Consider the following 13,845-nt stretch of genomic DNA (forward strand, 5'->3'; position numbering starts at 1 on the left):
GACTCGTGAAGATCTGTGTGCCTGTCTTACTATTTTCTTGTTTTCATTTCTGATTTTGTTATATTTTTCTTAGCTCCCTCAGTACGTTCCTGCAGGAACTCCCTGTAGGCTTTATTTTTCTTTATAATACTCCTTCTGTCTCTTTGTTCCTAATTAGTCGGTGTTCTTTATTTTATTCATGTGTTTTTGTAATTCTTGGTAGCAGAGATCTGTTTCTTTAGTTTTTCCTTCCCCTGGTGCATAGGTTCCTATTATTGTTATAGGTCCCCAATCAAATCTCACGTGATGGTTCTTTCGTTTACTAGTGCATACTACCGTACGTTATCTCCGCATCTTCCATCTACCAACACGGCCACTTCACTATATATTCTTTGCTCAGGTGATACTCCTCTCTATAAAACAAGATAATTCTTCTAGAAAATTAGTACCATTCAACTCCTGTCTGGTTTCCCTAATCACTCCTGCATTGATTTTACAATCTTTGAATATGTTGTTCATCCCTATGTGAGACTTAGCTGATGGACAATGTGGTTGCTGCCCATATACTGTCCTAGGTAGACTACTCATTGTCTAGTCTCTCACCTACTCACCAATCTGGGTTGGGTGACTCTACCAGGAACACAGCATAATTCTGGGGATCTCACTACGTTAAGGTGTTAGGAGGACAAATCAATTTCTGTAGCATTAAATATATCAACTGCACCTCCGACAGGACTTAAATATTTTTTTTCTGCGTGTCTCTGAAAAATTAAGCGCATTTATCGTCGCACATTGAATGGATAATTTCCTCCCTTGAAAACAATATCCTTTCAGCTGCGCCCATTCTTGTGGAATCGAGATGATGTTGCAAAGTAAGAGGCTGTGTGTTGAACAACGATTATACGGACTCTTACCCAGTTACCAATTACCTGTCAATGGGAAGTATTTCCTCATGTTCCCTCTTTAAAACAGCAATAATATGAAAAGTTGTTTGGGAATAAGACCGTCAGCTACACTAATGTTTTAAGTATGGTAGAATTTGGTGAGCGACTTCATGGTTTCGGTACGATGCAAATTTAAAAAAGCATCGTTTTTCGTTAAGCTGTATTTTTCTTCATAGGAACTCAGAGCTGTTGTCGCTTTCCATCTCAGGAACGTCAGCGCAAAAATTTATTTGTAACGACGACTGTGGTATTTTTCAAAAATGGTTCAAATGGCTGTGAGCACTATGGGACTTAAATGCTGAAGTCATCAGTCCCCAAGAACTCAGAACTACTTAAACATAACTAACCTAAGGACATCACACACATTCGAACCTGCGACCATAGTGGTCACGCGGGTCCAGACTGTAGGGCCTAGAACTGCTCGGCCACCCCGGCCGGCGTGGTGTTTTTCACCACAAGTTTGGGATATGATGGTTCAGTACCTTCTTTAGCATATTTGATCAATCGACAAAAGGGCACTGCGAAGTGAATATTTTATCACGTTAAAGGATGTCTTAAGGGATAGAACGTACTCAGCACTGTCTCCAAAATATTCTCGAAATTACTCGTGCTGAAACGCACTAAAATTTTGAGGGAAAAGAGATGGTAACAGCGGTGCGTAGTCGTTCTAAACCCCGAGGTCTACCGAAGGCAATTTTTTTTACTCCATCTATGAAGAAGACTAACTACCCTAAAAATAATATAGGCCCATGTGTTGAAAGTTCCGAGTCAGTGAATGCTTATGAAGAATGTTATCTAAACGTCAAATTCATGATATCGGACATGCAGAAGAAAATTGTGGATAACGATGCACCGCGAAGTGAATGTCTTATCGCATTGAAGGTTATTGAAGTAATAGAACGTACACAGAACCCTCTCCAGAGTATTCCAAAAATGTATCATACAGAAACGCGTGACAGACATTCACGCAGTTGCCATCCCATTTTCCTAGACATACCTGCTGTCGTTTGTGTGGATTCCGTCAATGGTGCAGTCGTCGTTGCTCGAGGTCACTCATTGAACAGAACAATATTCACGCAGTTGTAGCTAGAATACATTGTGATGATATGAAGAGGTCTTGTATATTGACCTGAGTCAAAGACTGACATTCGTAGAGCTACGTAAATACTTACAGGCAAGTATTGTTATTGACCAATAGACCCTTCTATTGGGTTTCAGACTGTGGCCTACGAATATTCTCTACAGATCATGAACAGTGACTGATTTCTGTGCAAATGAGCTAAGACTACATTGAACAAGTTATTTGTTCCTTGTTTCAAATGGGACAACCTATTACAAGACATTGTGAACTGAACCTGCATTACATGGGGGAGGAAGGATAAAGGCGTTCAAGAACGAAAATACCAGACAGGTATTGAGAGTGAAAGGTACTTACAGATGGCAAATTAATTCCAGTTTTGTTAGAAAACATTAATTTGAACAAGAGACGGTCAAGAGTAGTATCGATTGTGTAGTGGCGTTGCTGCTCAACAGCGTTCACTGATTGAAGGTGATATGGGTAATGTGTTAGAGTAACTTTAGACCGAGGGACGTATGGAGGTCTCTCAAGTATAAAGACGTGTTGTACCTGATGTGGCCGGCCGTGGTGGCCGAGCGGTTCTAGGCGCTACAGTCTGGAACCGCGCGATAGCTACGGTCGCAGGTGCGAATCCTGCCTCGTGCGTGGCTGTGTGTGATGTCCTTAGGTTAGTTAGGTTTAAGGAGTTCTAAGTTCTGGGGGACTGATGACCTCAGAAGTTAAGTCGCATAGTGCTCAGAGCCATTTGAACCATTATTTGTATCTGATGTGTGCTAAGTGCAGTATTTATTTTTTTATTTGCAAGATACTATGATGTTTTCTAATTGTAAAAGGAATCTCAACAGAAGTGGGAAATAATTAAGGAAAGAAAGTTGTTATGTTACGGGTGCAATGCCCGTATTCATAAGCGCTGATTGATAAAATGTAGCACTCACATCCAATGATTTTGTTAAGTTAATTTTTAATGTATAATCAGTTTATCGAGTGTGTTAATTGTGAGCTTTATTAATGTTCAAAGAGTCAAAATAGAAGTTGTAAAGTTAGTACCATATTGTTACTTAACACAAGTGTCATTTTCGATTAACTATTTTTCTCAAGAAGTTATTGTCTCAGTCATATTCGATTTAGTTAAAATGTATGCTAAGCAACAGCCTTGCACAATAGCTGTTTCCTAACTGAGCAGTGCTAACAGAGAGCAGTGCGAAGAGCATTACCATAGCGCAGAAAAAGGAAGAAAATTTTAATATTTCAGAGATAGCATTCATTAAGCACAGGGACCATTATTTTTCAGTTTTTGTGTTACGTAAATTCAGGCAGTTTTGGTTTGGTTTAAAGTTCTTGTCAGTTTACATTCTCGCAGCTAAATTAAATTTACATTCTCGCACATAGAAAAGTTCACTACAGTGCCAAGCACATAAGCGACGAAAAAAATACACATTCACATGGCATTCGCATTCTAGCAGTAGCGTTTCAGACTACTGTCATCAATCATATTTCAAACGTACATGTTTCAAGACTAATGTACGTATAAACAGTGACATTTTATGTCATATAGTTACATTTGAAACATATTACTTACAAATAATTTAATCTAGTGCATTGACTGTGACACATCTCATGATTCAAAACGCGTTTTTAAAGGAAGTTTCGAAAAACAATTGTGGAGTCATCTCGTAAACTTTGGTTCATTAGTTCACAGAAGCCATCGGACCCAAAACATATTACGTCACTGCGAAAAAAGCGTGCTTCTCACTTCCAGTAAATGTTAGTAATTATGGAGATAATTTATAAAAGAGAAAACAACTGAAGAAAAGGACTTGAATTACTTGACGAAAGCTTATAAAGCCAATACAAGTAAAGAGACTGATATGAAACGAAACAGACAATTTCAAGTAACGTTACGTTGTCGGCCAAAAATTTCTGAGTGTCACGAACTTTTGTCACGCGAAAATTTATGCAATGCATATGAAAGAGCCTGTCGTCTGACTCAGTGGATTAATTACAGTTAGAGTGCTTGGAATCGGTCTGTGATTTACAAGCAGAGAAGTCAACAGAATTATACAATACTTCACTGGATTACAGAATCACTGTGCGCACACAATGCGATTTCGGATTTTTCACGAGAGAAGTGCGTCGCTGTACCATCATAGAAAGGCATTCAGAGGAGACTATTCCGACACGCACGAGGTGGCGTCCAGACACCGCTGCCACATTCCCAGGATTGCAGAAGGAGAGCTTCTCCGGGTCGACACAGTGGTTGGCGGACGTCGGCAGTGGCCGTTAAGACAGGCGCAGCACGTCGTGTTCTTTTCTGGTGGGAGGGGCGGGCATTCCTCGCGGCAAACGGCCTGTCCAGCAGGCGGCCGGCTCCCCGTCTCTTTCTCTCTCTCTCTCTCTCTCTCTCTCTCTCTCTCTCTCCTCTCTTTCTCTCCCCACCAGGACTCCTGAGGCCTGGCCGGACTGCAATGTTCCACGTCTCGTCGCCCGTGTTTACGGCTGCCGGCTCTTGCCGCCAAGATTTCGAGGGAGCTCTGATTCAAAATGTTCCTTTACAAAGGAAAACCCAGCATTACTGCCGAAGTATAATCCTCGTACCATTGAAAAGATGATTGACATAGATATTATTATCAGTAGCATTAAGAAACAGCTGAAATCAAGGAAACTGCTCAAAGCATCAGGGCCGTGGAATCCCTATCAGATTCTGTACCCAGTTCTCGGTTGAGTTAGCATCTCTGTTAACCATCGTCCGTCCCGTATCCCTCGAACAAAAAACTGTGCCCAGCAGCTGGAAGGAAGCACATGTCGCACCTGTCTACAAGAAGGTAGTAAATGTGATCCACAAAATTACCGTCCGGTAACCTTGACATCCGTTTGCTGTGGAATCTTGTGCAGACACTATGAACCACCTAACTATGGCATTTCGCTGTATCTATCTTCTATTGACTCTCGCAAATAATGCGACAGGTATAATCTCCTGAAGAAGGGCAACAGGTATCCGAAACCGGTAAAGAAATTAAATTTCCTTGAAACTTTCCTGGCAGATTAAAACTGTGTACCAGACCGAGACTCGAACTCGGTACCTTTGCCTTTCGCCGGCAGGTGCTCTACCAACTGAGGTACTCAAGCGCAACTCACGCCACGTCCTCACAGCCTTCATTCTGCCAGGACCTCGTCTCCTACGTTCCAAACTTTACAGAAGCTCTCCTGCGAACCTTGCAGAACTAGCACTCCTGAAAGAAAGGATATTGCGGAGACATGGCTTGACCACAGCCTGGGGGATGTTTCCAGAATGAGATTTTCACTCTGCAGCGGAATGTGTGCTGATATGAAACTTTTCTGGCAAATTAAAACTGTGTGCCGGACCGAGACTCGAACTCGGGACCTTTGTCTTCTGTAAAGTTGGAAGGTAGGAGACGAGATACTGGCAGAAGTAAATCTGCGAGGACGGGGCGTAGGTCGTGCTTGGGTAGGTCAGATGCTAGAGCACTTGCCCGCGGAAGGCTAAGGTGCCGAGTTCGAGTCTCGGTCCGGCACACAGGTTTAATCTGCCAGGAAAGTTTCATATCAGCACACACTCCTCTGCAGAGTGAAAATCTTATTCTGGTAAATTTCCTTGTTGCTTTTAATTTCGTTATATACGACTACAATTCCTGAGGGTGGATAAAATACTAAATTTTAAAACATATTCTGAGCTTAAACATAATGAGGTACGTAGAACAATCCTCAACACTGCTGTCATCTGGCCCCAATGCCACAGCCACAGGAATTAACTTTGATTCTGGAGCACACCTCGAACCAGACCAGACTTCTGCCCGTAACGTGGTAATGCAGACCCGATGATCGGTCACGCGGCATTCTGCTTCATGGCATGATGGATGTTTACTCTGCCGTTCCGCACAGTGCGGTAGCGTTCTCGCTTCCCACATCCGGGTTCCCGGGTTCGATTCCCGGCGGGGTCAGGGATTTTCTCTGCCTCGTGATGGCTGGGTGTTGTGTGCTGTCCTTAGGTTAGTTAGGTTTAATTAGTTCTAAGTTCTAGGGGTTTGATGACCTCAGATGTTAAGTCCCATAGTGCTCAGAGCCATTTGAACCATTTTTTGACTACACGCCCCTCCATATCCGCATCCATTGACGATTGTCTGAGAATGACACGGTGTTCAGTGGGTACCGTTGGGTCTCCCTGGCCTGTTAATGCAAAGTTAAGGTTTTTCTTTTAATTAATGTCTCCTACTGGCGTGATTTCAGCACGTGTAACCACTTGAAAATGACCTACGGTCGAAACTGCAATGGACGGTATTGCGATACATAGTACAGTCGACGCCAAATGTGATGACTTTAAAAAAATTTTCCACAGGATGGAGGATACCCTCACTGGCACATGCATGCATCATCATTTCTTGGCAATGATTTGTCTGGACAATGAATGGGTTCTAAGCGGCGTACGGATCTCGCATCTGTACCGTTGGGCTCTAAAGTCACCTGATCTCATAATATGTGACTACATTTCCCTCTAGTTGTTTGTGGAAACCTCCCCTACCTCAAAGCAAAATATCGAGTGCAAGAACTCCAGACTGGTTGGAAAAGGAGTAGTTGAAACTTCACTGTAGTCTGGATGTTGGTCGCGGTTCTGGTGATAGGAACATTGGACATTCGTGAATGAAAACTGAAAACTATTTGATCGCTAACATACTTGTAAAATACGCATGAAATTGATGTATGGGTGCAAATGAATTAACAGTTGAAATTGATAAAAAGTCTGTGTTGCACAGTTATTTAGTTTCAATAATGTGTTTCACCCTTTTGGGGCGTCATCAGATTGTCTACAAAACAAGAAAACAATCCATTAAAAGCAATGAGAGGAAGGGGCATATTCCTATCTTGTACAACTATGTGAGTAAATAACTAAAACGTGTTCGAAAACTTATGTAAAAGTAACTACATATAAAACCCGTCCGTCATCGAGTCATACAGAGTGAGAAGTGGACCCAATTAAAGGACAGAGGACAGAGATTACAACATGTCACTCCGTGTATGAAGGAGATGATAAAATTTCAAAAAAGTTTCAGAAAGCCGTACGTTACCCTAAGCAAACCAGCAGACACCACGGCAGCGGCACAGCGTAGGACCTCACCTGCAAAAATACAAACGCGGTATCAGCTGTGTGCTGCACAATACGTGCGTTATAGTGCTCACACAGGTACGACTATGACAGGCTGGAAAGCACAATGTGAGCTATTGTGGGAGTAGAGGCCTGATGGGATGCTACCCATAAGGAGCGTAAATTAATATGAAGTTATGTAAAACAAATAGATTAAAATGGATGTGAGCAAAACATAATAAGTAATACAAATTACGTAAAACGAAATACATACTAAAATGCCCATATAACCTTGTAAAATTATTTTTAACTAAAACTTTCTAATCATAAGTGCAAGTTTCTGTCCTCGTTCATACAGAAGTCGATTGAATCCTTAAGCCGTCGGCACACGGACCGTACATCCGAACGTTGAGCGTTGAGCGTGCAGAGTTTCTGACGTCACAGCGTGGAACACCACGTTCGGGAGTCTCCGAATGTGCAGAGCAATATCTAGCATGTCAGATATTCTCAGCGTGCGTCTGAGCAATGACCAACCAGCACAACGCCAACTACGTCACACGCACGCCGTCTCCCTCCAACACAGAGCTGTGGGGCGCCATATTGGCATTCAGTTCAAGCCTATACGTATATATGCCGATTCTGAGCACCAGCAAATTGAGAATCACTAGAAAACCCGCTGTTAACTGTATGATTTGTTGCAACAAAATAATGAGAAGTCATATTTGTGGCATAAGAATTATTGTAACTTTCGTATTATGAGAGTATGTCATTTGAAGGTAGCGACACACTAAGGATCCATCAAAAGTCCATTGTTCTCGGTACAATTCGTCATAATTAAATTTCAGAAAGTAACATAGCTACGATTAAAGCATTTAGCATGTGGTAACGCGTTAGATTTGGTCATTCATGAAATGTTATCACTCTAACAAAAATAAATAAATAAATAAATAAAAAAGTAAAAAAAGAAAGAGCAGTTAGTAGCGTCAATGATCCACGACCAGCTGGGTGGTGAAGCTATGGTTCTTGTCTCGCGATGTCGCAAAATATTTTTTTTCACTACATTCGCGGATTTAATAGGTTATGATGCATTATTAGTAGTTTAATGTAAGTATATACTACATATTTGATGTTATATAAATATAAGTTCACCTTTTTATGAGGAGTGTTTGTTCGATTGGTTTAATCTACAGGACAGCTTGCGCTACTTGTATTAAGATATTTTGTTCCTTTTTCCTTTGAGTTTCGTAATTCACGTCTACTGGGTAGGGACAGTAATCAAGTAAATATGACCTTAGGGTTTTACCAAAGTGTGGGAAAGATAGAATAACGTTTATCTTATGTGGAGAACTACTGCAAATTTGTGCTACACTGTTTGTAATGGAACTTTCATAAGCCTGTGTCCTTCTCGATTGTATATGGTACTTTCCTTTTTGTCTTAAAACATGTACATCGACATTGAAGTTTTTGTGTATATTACATATAGAACAACGTGACTAGGATATGGAAAACGAGGTAAACGTGCGTTTTAATAAGGCTAACATGGGAATTATACGCAGCCTGTTGAGTAAACAGTGTGATTTACGAACAGTAACCTCCCACAACTGCCGCTGGAGTGCGTTGCGATTGCGTATACCACGTTGGGGCCCACGTACCGTATGCACAAGTCGCATCGTTCCTGAGCGTTCAGCAGCACGTTGAACTCGGCAGGCTCAACGTTGACGTTCGACAGCACGGTTCGTGTACCGGCGACTTTATTCCTAAAGCCGTCGGCACACGGACCGTGCTGTCGAACATTAACGTTGAGCGTCTCAACTTCAACGTGCTGCTGAACGCTCAGGAACGATGCGACTTGTGCATACGGTACGTGGGCCCCAACGTGGTATACGCAATCGCAACGCACTCCAGCGACAGTTGAGGGATGTTTCTAGTTCGTAAATCTCACAGTTTACTCAACGGGCGCGCGTGAAATTCCCTCGTAAGCTCTATTAAAACGCACATTTCTTCCATCGTCCACGAAAAGGAAAGTGCCATGTCTAATCAATAAGGACACAGGCTTATAAAAATTCCATTACAAACAATGCGTTACAATTTTGGAATACTTCTTCGCATAAGATAAACATTGTTTCGTCATTCCCACGTTTTAGTAAAACCCCAAGGTCAGTCTTACTTGACCACTGTTCGTATCCAGTAGCAGAATCTTTGCAACATGTGAATTATGAAGCGTAAAAGAAGAAGGAACAAAATAACTTTATACAAGTAGCACAAGCTGTCCTTTAGATTAAGGCAATCGAACAAAGTCACGCCAAGAAAAGGTGAACTTGTATTTATATAACATCAGATATTATAGTCTATACTTATATTAAACTAATAATAAAGTATCAGAAGCTAATAAAAAAGCGAATGTTAGGAAAAAAAATTGGTTGTGTCAGGACGCGAACCACCGCCCCAACAAAAAAACTCGCGTAAGGACAGTGACGCTATTCATTACGCTAAACCAGTATCTCATTTTTCGTCTCTAATAAGAGTATCTTACCGCTTGCTAGAAACCTTAATCGTAGATATGTTACTAACTGAAATTTAATTATAACAAATTGTACCAAGAACAATGCGTTTTGGATGGATCTTCAGTGTGTCGCTGCCTTCAAATAGCCTACTCTCTTTATACGCAAGTTACAATAACTCTTTTGCCACGATTATGATGTTTCTCATTATTTTATTGGAACGAATCACACAGTTAACAATGGGTTTTGCAGTGATTCTCAATTTGCTGGTGCTCGGAACGGCATATATACATATAGGCTTGAAATGAATTCCAATATGGCGCCTCACAACTCTGTACTGAAGGGAGCCGGTGTGCGTGTGACGTAGGTGGAGTTGTGCCATCTCATTGGTCAACGCTCAGACGCACGCTCAGAATATCTGACATGTCAGATATTGCTCTGCACGTTCGGAAAGAGTTCCGAGCGTGCTATTCCATGCTGTGACGTCAGAAACTCGGCACGCTCAACGCTCAACGTTCGGATGCACGGTCCATGTGCCGACGGCTTAAGCGTGTGCGCGTCAGGTCGTATTTATCCAATGCGGCTATAATGAAGCAAGGAAGAATGCGAAAGCCTGTGCACGAGCCCACACACACACACACACACACACACACACACACACACCGGTAAAAAAGGAGCTGGAGACTTCGCACAAGTGTGCATTGTTGCGTGAGCCAAAGCCAGATTTCTCTCCATTTTTAGGACCCTGTCGACCTCCCGCTGCTGACTGCCGAGTTACCAGACGTAAATCGTCCGAACGTGGGTAATTTCGCTGTGTCAGAAACGAAGTGGCTGCCAGAATGTATATTTTTCACAGCTGCACGCAAGGCCGGTGGTGGGAGGGCAGTACAAAGAAGCGGAAAAAGAACACGCCGGCTCGACATGGCGGGTCACACAGCGGGTGTTGGAGGCGGCCTTGACCCACAGCCCCGCTGCGCGGCGCGCAGGTCCTTCGACCGGCATCTGTGCGGTCCCCGGCAGAGCAGCGACCTGCTCAAGCGACCACTTGCCGCTTACGAAGCGGCTGTTCCGGTCTCGCCACCGCGCACCTCTGCTCTCGACTAATTCACAAGGCAGCGTTGTAAACTACGGCTGACAGCAATAGTTTGCAGAGTGCACACTTGAATGTTTGCATCACTGACGGAAGCAAAGTTACCTCCATCTGCGTCTAGACAGGGTGCAACTACATTACCATTACAGAGTTTTAGGACAGGTTCCTTACACCTAAACAAGAAAAACAGGCCAGTAAGCATGGGCTCTAAAATGCATACCTTAAGAGCTGTTAGCAGTTGTTCATTAAAATGTAACTGACAGCGGCGAATATGTGCAAGTGCTCGTATCTCTTAAAGGAAACATCCTAGAGCTTTTATTCACTGGACTTGTCTTTTGGTTCACACTACCTGGTCCCAAAACAAGAGCTTGCTGTTGACGAGATGTGTTTCACAGTAAAGAAGATGAAACGTGCTCTTTCATGGTTCTTAAGGTATGCATTTTGGAGCCTACGTTTACTACGAGGGTTGCCCAGAAAGTAGCGCACCGCATTTTTTTGTCTCAGCCGAAAACAATGCTACAAATGAGAAACGTTATATACGTATTATTTGAAGTCTCCTGAATGAGCGCGCTAAGTTTCCGTCAATTTTGACAGAGAGCGTAGCTGCAGGACAACTTCAAAATGGCGTCTAAAGGTGATGTACGTTACAAGCAACGTGCCGTCATTGAATTTCTCACTGCAGAGAAAGAAACCGTGCGGATTATTCACTAACGCTTATGCAAAGTGTATGGAGCACCTGCGATCAACAGAAGTACAGTTAGTCGCTGGGCATGGAGGGTGAAGTCATCAGAATCACAAATCGAACAGAAAAACATTTGCCTTGATTGTGGCAACACTTTGAAACAGATGGGTTGGCCTTCTTCTCCCGGATTGTGACTGGTGATGAAACCCGGGTTCACCATTTTGAGCCCGAAACAAAACGACAGTCGATGAAATGGCGCCATTCTCACTACCCACAGAAGAAAGAGTTAGAGTTACCTCCTCAGGACGACCCTTCGAGCAATTTTGAGCACCATTGTTATATTGTTTTTATATTGTGATTTATGTCTCAAGTACTGTGCGAGGCCTTCAGCCACCTATTAATTTAGTTTGTTCTAATTTTAAAATAAGGCCTTCAGCCGACTTAAACTAAGATTTAAAGATTGATTTGCTTAAAACTAATTTTAAAATGGAGGTTTTGCTCCATATGAAATCTTTATTTTCCAGGCCTGAAGCCTTTAGTTGTTAAATGTTCAGTAAATGGCCTTCAGCCGAGCTTTTACGCGAAATATTTCTTTAAGATAAGGCCTTCAGCAGCCTTAAATTAAAAGTCTGAAGATTCTTTGTTTGAACTAATTTTTAAGAAAGTTTTGCTCTATGTCCAGTGTGTGGCCTTCAGCCGAGTATTTATGTAAAATTTTTCCCCTTTTTTTAATCTAAGGCCTTAAGCAGTTTGTATTCCTGAATGCAATTTTAATAACTTGTGTTCGGGCCTTCCGCCGTATTGTTTTGAATCCTTTTAAGGGCATGTGTGATTAAGTGTCTTTAGTAAAATAAAGTTTGTCTGTTTGGTGCAACTCACAGTAACTGATTTTGGCCCCTTTCCGCAACCACAAGCTGATCATCTCTGTCCTGCGAAACCAGATTTCAGTTCAATAGCTGTTGTAGTGCAATGTCGTTCTTTCTGTGTTTCTTCTAAAATGTGTGTGTGTGTGTGTGTGTGTGTGTGTGTGTGTGTGTGTGCTCCCGTGAATTCTTTTGTCTAAATTGGTAGGGACTGTTTAGCGAGAGCTAGGAGCTATCTTTAAGATAATGCACACAGTTCTGGTAGGCCAATTTCCTCCGTGCCTTCATGCTAAAGGCGTTACTACACTTTTATTTTCCCTTATGACTTTTTTGTGTTTGTTAACTGCAAAGGGAGGAGTAAACGGCATATTACGTTCAGCAGAAATGCTTTGGTAATTTAAATTACAGGACACGAACCTCTCCTGTTGGTTGGTAAGAAGAAACCTGTAACTTCTCCAACTTCCTCCACCATCTCTCCTCACTCCCGGTTACCGTTCCAGTTACGAATGAAACGTGAAACGATCTAAAGTTGGTAAGCCTCCATGAAAGCTCTAACCGCTCTGATATTACTGTATAGGCTTTTCGCGAGCCTTACGTGTAGGCCTACTAGTTAACTCTTAAAGGTACTTACGTTCTCGGGTTTTTAACAGTAAACCACTCCTCGATCCAGTCTGCCCTAGAGTCGGATGAGCACTTCCCATACGTTTTCACGATTACTATACGAAACTGCGACGAAACAGGCTGCTTGTCTTTCAGTCTTGTCTATTTTCTCTATCAACACAATTTCGTAATGGTGCCACGCTCTTGAGCACTACTCAAGTGTCGGTCGAATGTGTGTCTTGCAAGCTACTTCTTTCGTCGACTACACTTCCAATGCATTCTTCCACTGCATCTCAACTTGGTATCTGCCTTTCCTGCGATTATTTTTATGTGAGCCTTCCACTTCAATTGGCTCCATGTTCATACCCCCAGATTCTTTTCCTGGTCGTGAGTGCTTCTAGTGAGTCATTGATTTCCAAAGAAGATGGGAACTGAAATAATCATGTACTCCTCACGCTAGTGGTATTGGAACTTCCGGAACTGGTAATAATTTATACAGGTACTTAGCAAGGGCTCCAGGGGAGTACATTAATATTGTAATATTTCGGTAGTTGTTTAAATGAAGGATACGCCATGCAGGATCTTATGAACATTTGAAATCAACACTTTACATTTGACTCCACTGACGAAAGGAAGAAAAGTGACGGCGTTCCTTTGGGAGATAGTTATACTAGAAAGTTTCAGAAAGAGGAGGTAGTTGATTTCACCATGGTAACAGAACTTGAAGCTGTACGCAAGGCGAAAGTTGGTTTGAACACTGCAGTGCTTTAAGACGTGTGGTCCAGTTTCCAGTAAACTGACACCGTCCCTCTCAAATGTCTTCAAAGCGCTTGTCTATGGAGTGCCGTTTCACTTGAACAATGGTATCGTGATTTTCTACCAGAAAGGACACAGTTCGTAGTAAGTGATGGGAAGTCATCGAGGAGAAGTGATATCTGGCGTACCCCCAAGGAAGTTTTATGCGCCTTCTGCTATTTCTAGCCTACATAAAAGATTTAGGAGACAATCTC

The 13,845-nt window shown here is 42.4% G+C and overlaps 1 long non-coding RNA gene across 1 annotated transcript in view; it reads right to left on the bottom strand.

Annotated features, from left to right (window-relative positions):
* The window catches only part of LOC124596468, a 293,278-nt gene that overhangs the window by 246,732 nt on the left and 32,701 nt on the right, over nt 1–13,845 (bottom strand). The window contains exon 2 of the long non-coding RNA XR_006978304.1: nt 7,083–7,132. This is a non-coding gene — a long non-coding RNA (uncharacterized LOC124596468). The remainder of the gene's footprint in view (nt 1–7,082; nt 7,133–13,845) is intronic.

The sequence above is a fragment of the Schistocerca americana genome, chromosome 2 (genome assembly GCF_021461395.2).
Source record: "Schistocerca americana isolate TAMUIC-IGC-003095 chromosome 2, iqSchAmer2.1, whole genome shotgun sequence".
Classification (NCBI taxonomy): domain Eukaryota; kingdom Metazoa; phylum Arthropoda; class Insecta; order Orthoptera; family Acrididae; genus Schistocerca; species Schistocerca americana.